This window comes from Buteo buteo, chromosome 1 (genome assembly GCF_964188355.1).
Source record: "Buteo buteo chromosome 1, bButBut1.hap1.1, whole genome shotgun sequence".
Lineage (NCBI taxonomy): Eukaryota > Metazoa > Chordata > Aves > Accipitriformes > Accipitridae > Buteo > Buteo buteo.
In genome coordinates this window covers 50,157,569-50,170,349 of record NC_134171.1, presented here as the reverse complement: position 1 = coordinate 50,170,349, position 12,781 = coordinate 50,157,569, and the positions used below count along the sequence as shown (strand labels likewise).

Below are 12,781 nucleotides of genomic sequence, written 5' to 3'. Positions count from 1 at the left end.
GAAGGCTTTTTCCTCACAAGTGTGACGCTTTATATAGCGCCAGGTATTTCTGCTTGCATCTGTTAGCTGTGTGACCCTGTGTGGGGGTTGTCAGCTTGGGTTCGGGCTTCGTTTTAACAGGCTGGTAATGTGGATTATTTTTTTTCTTCGGGACACTCATCACTGGAGGCTATCCTGGTATTTTCTTGGGATGGCAAAGGAAAGTCTCACCAACTTCAGCGCCCTGGTAACTGGAAAAGGCAGTGTGCCCTGATAAAGGGATTGCTGTGTTGCTCTCTCTGATCTTTGAGGCAAAGAGGAACTATTAGCAAGGTCATGTGAGCGTGTTCTGTCACCCGAGGTCGTTGGGAGTAACTCGGCATGATTTTGAGTTACTCCATGTGGACAAATCTGTAGGTGCAGGCAGATACACTCTATTAGGAGGTTGTGCGTAGGGCCAGCCTGCCAGTATAGGACAGTGTGCCAGGTTGAGGCATACGATTTCTTATAACTCAGAAATATTAAGGCACACTTAGTAGTATTTGGAGATTTTTATTTCAGTCTGATTTCCTCCTCCTACCTGGGGTGTGTGATTGGTTTTCTGATTAGCATTAACACATCTCATATGATGATAAGAAGAAAAATGCCTAAAAAATGAGTGTGTTATTTTATATGCTGCCATACTACTTCTAGGTGAACTGAAAAAGACTTCAGAAGCTGCCAGTGGCCTCTCCCTCTGCCTAGGTGTTTTCTGTTGATCAATGCGAAACTCTAATGCTGTGCAAGAGTTTATAGTTGCATTTTCCGTCTGCACAACAGTGGTTTTATTCCTCCTTGTAGCTGTAAGAAGGATTCAGGACCTCATCTCATTAGTGGTGAAGCATGATGCTTCTATCATGTTTTCATTTTCAGAGAGAAGAGGGAGTGATAATAAACTGCCCATTCAAAGAGATCTCTCACACACTAATATTGTAACAGTGTTAGGTCATGCAGTACAGACCTATGTTTCTGGCCTGTGCTGGTTTTATATCATAATTTCTAGAGTAAACCTTTTAGAAAAAATGGCGATTGGAAGGGTTTATAATACCCGAAGGAGTGAAGTTGGATTAGGGTTTTCACGTTGTTTGTGTTGCCTTACTTCTGCTGGGCTGTGTATAAAGTGTCCACCTGATCTGAAACTAATCTAAGAATTAGGACCTAATGCTGTAATTTGTTTCTTCCTCTCTGGCTCTGTTTTAACAAACATGGAAGGTCAAAGGGAGAAGGAAAAGGCAAAAAAACTTACAATCTACATTGTAAAGTATAAATAATTGCAGAGGTCAGGGTAGTACCAGTGAGATATTGGTGTGAGGATGGCAGTTGTGAAGCTGATGGAACAACCAGATGCCTTTTTCTGTTATCCATCTCGATCAAGACAAATGTTTTCAATTGATTTCTGCTAACAGCTGTTTTAATCTATTTATTGAGCCATGGTGATTGATGGATGATATGTGCTTTGAAAAATAAGTGAATTCAATTAAAATGATGAAAAATGTGTTGCCAAAGCCCATGGAAGAAACACAACTTCATTTACATCCTCTTTTTTTTCTCCCCTCCCCTCTTTTTTTTTTTTTCCTTTTCTGTATCCACATTGTGTCTAAACTATATGGTGGTAATGGTAAAAATTGGATTATCCTCTGTGAGGGGTGTTTTGGGGTTGGTTTTTTTTTTTCCCCCTAAATGGGATACAAAACTTCACAGAATCTGAAAGTAAGAGAAGGAAAATTGGAGAAACTGCTGCTGACGTGGTTTTATTTGATCCTAGCATGAAAACGAGTTTTAGAAATCTATAGATATATTTTCTTTTCAAAAGATTATACTAATGCATTGATGTTTGTTAAGCTTAAGTCTTCAGATATACAGGCTCTCAGTACTATCTGAAGCATCAATTTCTCTGTTAAACCCTTCATTGAAGGGTTACCAAGATTACTTTGATATACATAAAGTATTAAGGCTCTCTTAAAAAGAACTTATTCACAAATACTGCTGTTCCACCCTTGCATATCTTTATTTATTAGTATAGAAATGCTGCTTTTTGGTGCTTGCAGAAGGTTTCGTTGCAAGGGCTTTTCAAATTTTAATTAGGCTTATGGAAATCTTGTTTAGTTCTTTAATGTTTGAGTTGTGTACTTGAGTTTTAAAAAATGCAGGTCTCTGCATCCTGTTATGTTATTTTGACTAGTAGTTTCTCCCAAACATTCGAGAGATGTTTTCTCTCCTTCTTTGTACTCTATGGTATGCCCAGAGTAGTTGTGTGGTATGCTTGTGGTGTTATGTGCTGCTCAGAACAGGGCTTTTGTGACTTCTTTTTCCAGTCATCCTTTTTTGTAACAGTTTTATAACTATGTTTTGGTTTACAGACACTTAAACTCTAAGACTCTTCTACTCAAACGTACTTATTTGGTGTTATTGGCTTACTTGTGGTCTCTTCTCAGCCTAATCAGATAGTTATTTAGTGTAAGATTGGGCTACAACCCAGGAAAAATTGTATACTCTATCCCCATTGGAGGAAGCCCCCAAGAAAGAGGACATCAAGGAAGGCTGTTGGCAAAATAGTCCTTTTTGTGTCCTGTTTTTGGGTGTGTTTCAGGTAATGTATTACACAACAGTGGATGCCTGTACTTTAGGTATGTTATGGATACACTTCTAATGCTCTGATAGTGTTGAGTCAAGACAAGCAACCTCGGGGTGCTTCCAGAAGAGGCTACAAAAGCCTGCACTTGTAAAAAGCTGGGGCACTAGTGATCTGGAAATTCTGATTTTTTTTTATCCCCCGCCCCCCCCCCCCCCCGTCCTTTTTGCAGTACACCATAGTGGCCAAATAAAGGCTTGTAATTATCTGCTGGTATGGCTGTTCTGTAAGAATTGCTGTACTTTTTAAAACTTGTGTTAACAGCCTCCAAGAAATGGTGCCGTTTCCTGATTGGATTAATCCATTTGGAAAGTAGAGCTAGGACTTCACTGTGTCATGGAGAGCAGGTCAGTTAGACCTGGATTAAGACTGACTGGGCTGATTTGAAAGAACAGTTTTGAATGCATTTGTGAACACATACAGCAATAAGTGGTTCTGGCATAATTACTCCTGTGTAGTAGATATAGACACATAAGTACGTTTTAAAGTGTCAGCTTAAGTTTAGAGGTGTTGTGATGATAGCAAAGCATTCACAGCTAAAGTTAGTGTTACAAAGACAGAGGAGCTTTTGGGAACATATCTTGCCTTACTTTCTTAAGCATTTATCATAAGACTTCCTATTATTATATGTAGGTGTCTTTTAGTAAATGACTCATTCATGGTATGATAAGAATGCTTTCCATTTTAAACCATGTGGCTAAAAAATTCTTGTCAAGGGTGATCCTGAAGGGCATGTCCAGGTGAGGCAATTCCATGTGGCATGGAAGCAGAGCAGGTAAGGTAAGAGCTCGTGATAGTGGTGGTAGAGGCTCAAGGCACACGAAGACATGATCTAAGAACGTGTTACCTCTGATATCTAGTGGGATTACCTTTAATTAACGGGCAAGTTTGGAAACATGACACAAATATAGCTCTTTGCACACAGGAGGCCTGAAACCTTAGTTCCATATATATGTGATGTTTTTTTTTTCCTCCAAAATCAACTGCCACCTGAAAAGGAGGAATGAGATCCTGAGTTAGTTTGTGTAAGATGTACTTGGGGCTTTGACTCGCATTATATCTGAATGAAATGCAGCATGTTTTCATAGCAGTTGCAGAACTTGTCCTGAAATTTATTCTGTTTCAAACTGTGGTGGCTCCCCATGGGTGGTAAATTATTGGGAAATCAATTACTACTTCTTCTTTTTTTTTTTTTTTTTTTTAAGAAACAGAAAAAAAGAAAAAAAAAGTCATCAAATTGTGAGGTAATACTGAATTGCTTACCTGCAGTGATGATAGACCACAGGAATTAATTCTGGTCTAATCCTTATTAGCATTGTAGAGGACATATCATCTGCTTGTGTGGGGAAATACATAGCTAGATTAGTGCTAGAAGTATTAGGCAAATTCTTATTACACAGTTTTTGCCATTTAACTGTAGAAGCATAATCAAATATCATCTTGTCCCCTTGTAGATCTACTGTAGCCTCCAAACAGTATGACAGACAGTTTTGTTTATTTAAAGAATTGCATGCCTTAGAAGGGCTTGTCTGGTTGGGTTTAAAAAAAACCCAAAACCAAACAAAGCAAAAAGTTTTTGTGATAATAAAAACACGTACTAGGTTCTTTGCGTAAATAACTGTTGCTGAAAGACATTTGTGCCCTTTATCCTTCCAATTCTAGTTCATTTTCTAAAGTTGCCTGTATTGTATATTGGTGGAGGGTAGGATTCATTTCTGTGAAAATTTTTATATAAGTAGTTCTAAGGTAGTGACTATTCTAGTAGTAGTTTAGTTTGCCTGGGGAACTAATAGAATGATGCCAGCAAAAGATCTCACAGATAGAGGGATTTCCTAATGTACGTTAAAGAAATAAAGCCTTTAAGCTATTGACAAGACCCATATGCCAGTAAACTTTTGAATTGTAACTTAAATTTAACTGTTGGCTGTTTTTATTGCACTGTGTTGATGGTTGAAGAGTTGAACTGCTGAAGAATCAATCCCACTTGCATTACAAAATCTTTTGTAAAACCTCAGGTACCCTGAGCAGGAGGGAAGAGAATTTTGTATTTTTGAGTTAGTTTCATTAACAACTAACAGTTAATATATTTGTAATAACTAAACATTTTTCAGATATTTCGTTTTTGACACACAAGTCTAAGAGCAATGAATGAAAAATTGCTGTTGTACAGTCAGGTCCAAAAAGTAGTGGGGGTTTTTATGGAATTGTGCTAACTCATTTGCAGGTTCCTACCCTAATGCAACAAACCTGAGAGGGAGAGATAATTTGGCTTGCTGCTTCACCACTGTACTGGCATTACATTGAGTAGTGTTTCTATAAGCATATATACCTTGAACATAGAAGGAAAGAAGGGAGCCTGAGTAGGGAGGTGCTACTTCTGTAATCACAAGTTGAAGCTGAAACATCTGTGGCTTGTTACCTTGTTATACTGGACCCATGTGCTTTGTTAAACATAGCTGTCCTGTTTCCTCCTTGCACATTTGTGACACTTTTACACTTTGCTGGTGCCTTAAATATGTTTTAGTACAGTGTCATAAGTTCAGTATTCCTGTAAGGAAACCTATGGAGAACAAAAGCTTACCTCCCCTTTTGAGGAACTCCCTTGATTTTCAGTGCTGGACTTTGCTGGAAGTGCATGCTCCCAAGTACAGTGAGATGTGGATTTGTTTTGGAGGTGAGGGCTCTGTTCCTCTCTGTGTGTGACTGAGATTTATGCTGGGTTCTCTCTCCTGTGTGCCTGATCGAGGTACAGTGATGACAGGTGCTAAGCAGCCAAAGATTTTTCTGCAAACCATTAGCATCTTCAAAAAAAGGGTGTGTTGCTCCTTGCTTTGCTCTGATGTTGTTATTGAACCACACAAATGTCCTTGGAATGCCTGGCATGGATTGGGAATATCAGTCATATTGGGACTCATGATTCTGAGTTTCAAAGTAGTGGATTCAACTAGTCTGCTACTTTGAGGTGGTCTTGCCTTTTTTTCTTTTTCTTTCTTTCTTTTTTTTTTAATTGGTCATTTTGCCATTCAGTACAGGGAAGCATAGAATACATAGTCAGCAATAGGTGTAACAGGATTGCTTCCTTTCTGAATTGCTGACTTGTGTTAAGATTAATTATGCTTGCCTGCTTGGATTGGTTTCAGGTAAACAATTAGAAAGTTCTTTATCAGCTCCTTGAAACACTTTCGTAGGATGAGGAGTATGTGAAGTAAAATTACATTTTCTTAGAAGTGGAGGGGAAAAAAAAGAGTAATGGAGGAAAATAAACATGGAGGGCAGAAACTGATTTGCCCCCACAGTGATTTCTCTTTTAATGTTTTGGTCCCAGCAATGCGAACAACATTGGGAGATGTTAGTGTGAACTGGCTGCCAGATAACACAGAGGTTTTATGGATGTCAGTGGTTACATCTGCCTTCAGCAGTATTTCGCTGGCGTGATTTTTACAGTGGTGATGTTTGCCAGCAACAGCCCAGTGCTTAGGGTTCTTGACTTGCTAGTGTTGATACAGCAGAACACACAGTACTATTGAGATGGTTTTGCATAATTTCCTTAGGCTAGATAGAGCTAGGTTTGTTTTGCTTGGATGCCAGTGGAGTACTTGGAAAACTTTTTTTTTTCACAAGAACTTTTATTGTTGAAAAAAAAAAAATTATTCAGAGGGAAACAAGTAAGGCAGTTTGGCAAATACTGCATTTATGATGCATGCTATTTGCAAGTTATAGCTTTTGTTAGTAGTGTTGGTTTTAGCAACTTGTTAGTAAAATGGGTAAATCAGAAATGGTAAATCACATCCACTACCCAACATTAAGGACGTAGGGACAAAGGTCAAAGGAAGTGATAATGCTCTTCATTAGATTGCCTACTCCCTCAGCTACAGAAGTCAAAGTTCTGGGCACACAGACCTTGGTTCTGCTGACATTCAAGGCAGCTAAGTTAAAATGACTGAATTATTTGACTTTTGGTGTATATAGAAGCTATCTGAACACTTTTCCAGGTATTAATGTTTCCTTTAGTCTTTGCCTATAAGAAAAAAAACCAACCTGTTAGCAGAATTTGTGGCTTGTATTTGCATGAACTTTTCCCATTAGTCTTCAGTGAAATTCAACAGCATTTGAATAACGTTGTGTGCAGATACATTTTAAAAAGTTCAATGAATTAAAGATGAATGAAATGTTATCTGATTCCTCCTCTTGACAATTTAAAATTCTAAAGTGATAGTAATGCCTCCCATTTCATGGATGTTGTATTAGTTTAGGAAGTGATAAACTAGGCATAGCTTAAATTCAGTACGTGCTGTGCGTTACATGTACCTGCTATGGTAATGATGTGCAATGATTCAATAGGTGGAAAGTTACTGTTTGATTTTAAAGTCGCAGCAAGTGTGGGGGATAAAATTTTGTTGTATTGGCAGCAAGGCATATTCCGTTACTAGTGGTAATATTCATACAGAGTCTTGGCAAACATTTAAAGTAACAACAGTTTTGGTTTAAAAGAGGCACCAACTCAACAGCAATGTTTCAGGAGCACTCAGCATTGGGGTCAGTGACAGGAGACAATGTGATCTAAGCAGATATCATTCCAAGGTCCACTCAAATATTCTGAGATAAAAATATTATATATTCAAGTACAGGAATATTGGGGTCTGTGGCACAAGGGAGTTAAAAAGCAGTTGATAGCAGAATAAATAAACTTTTCCATTCTAAAGAATTCTACTAAAAGTCTACATGAATAAAAAGGTAAAGAATATTGGTGCTCTCTTGGTAGAGGTGACTGAAGGCTGGCAAATTGGGGAGATTCTCTGGATGAGGGTGTTTGTGGACCCCTAGGAGAAATCATCCAGATCACAGGATTTCAATTACCTAAGAGTGTTGGTTAGAGAGTATGGTGGGATGCAGGTTCCTAGTAAGTTCTTGGAGGACCTTGGTAAGGCTTTCCAGGTGCTAAATATGAAGAAAGCAATCAGTGGATAGGCTTTTCCAAGCTTTGTTATAACCAGAAGATAAGTAACTTGTGTGAGAGCAAATGAGAGTCTGGGAAGCAGGATTTGTGCTAAAATAAAACAATGGATTTTTAGAAAGGCAGACTTCATGTAAGTCTAGTTAACATGAATCTTATCCACTAGTTCTGTGTGTTAAGAGAAAAGGAAAAAGTAAGCGGGGGGTGGGGGGGGGGAGAGATTGTTCCTTCAGGAAATTACCTTAATGGAAGATATTGGAACTATTCTTCCACAGATGAAAATATGAAAAGTAGTGAGAGGCTGGCCTGGCTACTAGTGAGCTCTTTAACATCAAATACAAGGAGAGAAAGGGAATCCAGGCTGGATTGCCAAGGACAAGTGTAAAAATAAAGCACAAGCACATATAATTGAAATGCGACATTCAGAATGACCAACTCAAAAAGAGTAATAAGAAATCATTATAGAAATATAAAGTTAGTAAAAAGGAAAGGAGGGAAGGTTTGCTGCTGTTTGAAGACTGGAGCTGTGGAGAGAGAATGCAAAGCAGACTGAGGTCTTTTTTTCTTCATCTTTCAGAAGAGAGACTGGGATTCAGAGGTGAACTTGGTGTTCAAGGCAAGTGCTAAAACCCTAAGCTGGTGTGAGGAAGAAACGAGTTACAGAGCATTTAGATAAGTTTGAGTTTGAAGTGTTTAAAAAACACTATTGAAAGGGTAAGAGATGGCTGATGTAATCCCTGAGCTGCTCCAGGTACTTAACTCGTGGAGGATGTGCGTACTGTGACACTGAGAAGAGTGATTATATAGTGTCTTGTCTTTACGGGGGGGGGGGGGGGAAGTGGAAATAAGTAGTTGTAGACCCAGTTGTTTAACTTCAATTATTTGTTCCAGTATTTTTCCTGGGAATTAAACTGTCCTAAAGCAGTAGAAGATGACAAAGAAGTGAACAGTAACCCATATGATTTTATTTTTAAGATTAAACCATGTTAGACTAATGCAATTTCTTTCTCCAGAATGCTAACAGGAGAGGAACAGTTGATCTCTGATAGCTTGACTCTTTCTGATAGAAAATGTCAAAACTTCAATCTTGTTAAAGAATGTCTGGAGGAATTGACTGCGGGTAAGTGCTAAACTGCTTGAAATACATTGTTTTCTCTAGGAATGGATTCATGAGATAGTGTTTTGGGTTTGGCATGGGTTTTTTTGTTTGGTTGGTTGGGTTTTTTCATATATATTTGAAGGATTTAGGTATTATAGTGGATGACAAGAATAATAAGAGTCACCATTGTTATGTAATTGTAAAATTAGAGAATATTTTACCAAGATATTGCCACAGAATGACTGAATTCTGCCCTTAGAATAGGATTTTTTTTAATAGGGCTAGAGGGGTGGTTCTCAGGTTGTGGCTGAGGTTTGAATAGCAAAAGCATGAGCCCCACAGCCCATTTCCTTACTTAAAACACAGCAAGGCTTCTTTAAAGTAATTACTGCCTCCTGCTTGATGAGACCAATCAGAGAAGGCCAGGGGGACCAAATGCTTCTCCCCAGGGCTTGCTTCAGTAAACCTTTAAGACCCTTCTAGTTCTTACTGTGGAGTCCTGTGACTGCATCACATATGTCAGAAGAGAAGTATATTCTGCAAATTAAATTAAGTAATCTTTCTAGACAATGTTGAGATAGTGTCCAGTTTTGAAGATGGAATTTATTAAAAAAAAAAGAAAAAAGAAGGTAATATGAACACATTGGAGGGAGTCTGGAGAGGAGCAGTGAGAATACCTGGGTATCTGGAGGAATGAGTGAATGAACTTTTTTCTTTTTTTTTCTCTTCAAAGAGAAAGAGATAGTGGAGAAATGAGAGAGTAAGGGTTAGTCTAACTATGTGAAATATACGTGTTTCTCACAGTGATCTGTTTTCTCTCCTTGGTAAGATACCGTTGCATTGGAATATATTATCAGGAAAAGTTGTGAATAATTTTAAGAATGGGTGATGCAAGCATCTGTGAGCTGTGACAGAAACATGATGGGTATTACCATGGCAGAGGGGGGAAGGACTAGATGACTTTGAGGTGATTTTTAATCCTTTGATAGGTAAGTAGGAGATGGTTACTGTGGTGCAGCACAATCTGTAAAATCCAGGGGGAGCACAGTATTGAGAATTCCTTTTCTCCCTACCTCTACTCTTATGCGTCATCTGACGGGGAGGATCCAGAAGATATTAAAACATTATGCTTCTTTTTTTTTTCTCTTTTTTTTTTTCCCCCGCATGAGTAGATGAGCGAGACATAGAACTTCACATATCTTTGGCTGTTGAAAAGTAGTTAGAACTCTCTATTAGAAGACAACAACATGAAAAAAGCACTGCGGGCATGCCTATACCCACACTGGCTCTGCAGGAGCAAATCCTGGAACAGGGAGTGCTACAAAATGTGGTGTGAAGACGCCTAGATTAGCTTCAAAAGCAGTTTTCTGATATTTGTATGGCATTGCATCCAAGCCACTGTGGTTTTACTGCTTCCAGACTTGTGCTCATGTCTGCTTTCTGCCATGCAGATTTAATCAGCTTGTGCTAGCGACAATTTGGCAAACTCTTTCGCGTAATCCACTGTATGTTGTAAATAACCCTCTATTGTGCTGCCCTGGTAGCCTGTGTTTATTTGGATGCACTAACTCTTTTCCTTTAATTGTCCAGTAACAGCACAAAGCAGAGATGGCTCTTCACTGTGTGAGATTTCTTGTCTGAATGCTAGGGATAACAACAGTGACACTAAACAAAGGTTTTAATTTCACTTGCATGCTATTGGGCAAAGCTGTGAATAGCAGAAGAAAAGCAAAGATTTGAGGAAGTCCTGCAGTGTCGACTGATCTTTAAATCAAAAGCAAATAGGCACAATTTTATGTAAAATTAACAGTTTAGGAGGATGTATCACTTCTATGATGTGTTCTTTCTCTAAATTACTATCATGCATGTATGAAACAGAGCTAACTTTTAACATACTTCCCTTTTAATATTTTAAAGTCCATCTGCTGTTTTTGTGAGATTTTGAATGGCATGTATTGCTACTGGAAGTGTTTGTATTGATTCATAAATCTGTGGACTATGGTTTCTGGGGTTATTTTATTGGGCTTTCACGTGAAGGGGAAAGATAAAGAAAGCAATTTAAATTTCCCAAACCACAAGGCTATGCATCTTTCATAATATCTAGCCTGAGTAGTGGTGTAGGTTATGATATGTGGGATGCAATACAGTCTCTAAGGACAACTTTCATCTCCAATAAAACACAGTATAATCCTGAGCTCAAAATTAATTGTGTAAAAGAGGATGATGGCTAGTTCTTGGCTACTCGCTTAGAAATCCTTGAAAAGGCTTTTGTCATTCTGAGGATGTCCTGTAACCTGCCTGTTAAAAGGTTTGACAGACTGCTCTGCTGTGGGTTGAAGAAACATTGAAAACTGCCTTCTATTATGATGTTGATGATATCAAGATATAAAATAGAGCATCTTAATTCATGAAGGTTACTAGTGAATTGACTGGGTTTTATGTTCTAAAGCTTTTTAATATACTTAGCACACCCATTTTAGAGCAGAATTTCAGCCTATCCAAGCAATGTAAGCTGATATATATTTTTTCCTGATATCCATATGATTTTAAATTATATATATTTTTATATCTGGTTTCATTTTTTTGAGTAGCTCCTCTACCATTTCATATTTTCCTCATTTGTCTCAGTTTTCAGAAATGAGAAGGCAGCAACTTTTTGTCTTCTCTTTCTCCCCCTCTGCCCTTCCCCGCCTGCCTTTAGGATACAGAATGTGGGTGTGTATTATTTTTTTACGTGGTGTGTGGTGTTGCTTGCTTGCTTTTACAAAGCTGTGTATTTGATGCAAAAGCAAAATACTTACTCTTCCCAAAATACATTAAATAAAGCAAGACTCTGCTTGACAGTAATGGTTTATCAGTGCCTAGAAAGAGATCCAAGTGCCAGTGCCTTCTGGAGATATGGATGTATTATTTTCTACCTGGAAGTACTAAATTTTGTCTGGAGGTGAATGAGAGCTGGTAACAAGTACATGGTAGCAATACTGTGTGATTAATATGACTCTTCTGGGCCACAAATACAGGAAGCTCTCTGTTTAATTATAACTTGTGCTTTTTTAAATTTAATTACAGCTTTTTTAATGAAGAAAAAAAAAGCTGACTGGAAATTGGAACTTCTTTAGATTTTTCAAATTCTTGTGATTTTGTATACTAGGCTGAGTTGTCTTTTGCCCTCTAATCTAAGGTGTGTGTTTGTGGTTTTTTGGTTTGTTTTGTTTGTTTTTAAATGAGTTGGGAAGCTAAAGGCACTTAGATTCTGGAAAGTTACCACAGCTTGATGTTAAGGTTTCAGATCCAGATTTTTTTACATATGTGTGGTCAGAGAATCTTTCCACGTTCTGAATGCCTTCTCTTTAAAACCTGCATATAAACTGCATATTGTAGAGAAATCATGCTTTTGTAGACTACAAAAGAACAGACCTTTGTGTTTTTCTTTACTACCTCAGCAGTAGTAATAAAGATTCCTTGAGTCAGTCTTGCAGTACTTTTGAAGCTGAAACACTGAATATATTAGGATAATATGGCACTACTCTTAAATGTATACTATTTTATTAAGCATATAATGGAAAACATGCACTAGCCAGATCAGAAATGGGATTGTTCCTCATACAACTCTGTTCTTCATTGGCTATGGTTTCAGGCTTGAGATTCTAGGTAAGAAATGTTCTTCAGGTTGAAGCATGCTGGAATCTTTAAAACAAATGTGTTAAGAGGCTCATTCCCTCCCCCTCCCCCCAATTCTGATCACTTGAGGCACCTCTATGGGTGCTTCTTGCATACTCCTTTCCCACATCTGCTGGAAACAACCTTTTTAAGTTTTGCATGATTTCCTTTCAGCATGCTGAAAACTATTTCATAATTTTACCTCCTTGCTTATAAGACAGAAAAACTGACAGCCTCCCTATTTTGAATTAATTTGTGTAGTTTGGAGGAATTTGTTAGACAGGTTAGCAGGATGTCTGTAAAATCAATTCTGAATGCTAAGCACTGTGTAAATTAATAGACACCCTTTTCATACTTGCATTTTTTTGTATGTGTGTGGCCTTGTTACATGTCTCATGTTAAATGACTCCAGTGTTGA

The 12,781-nt window shown here is 38.0% G+C and overlaps 1 protein-coding gene across 1 annotated transcript in view; it reads left to right on the top strand.

Moving 5' to 3' along the window:
• Positions 1–12,781, top strand: part of FHIP1A (FHF complex subunit HOOK interacting protein 1A) — a 93,731-nt gene that overhangs the window by 561 nt on the left and 80,389 nt on the right. The gene's annotated exons all lie outside the window — the stretch shown is intronic.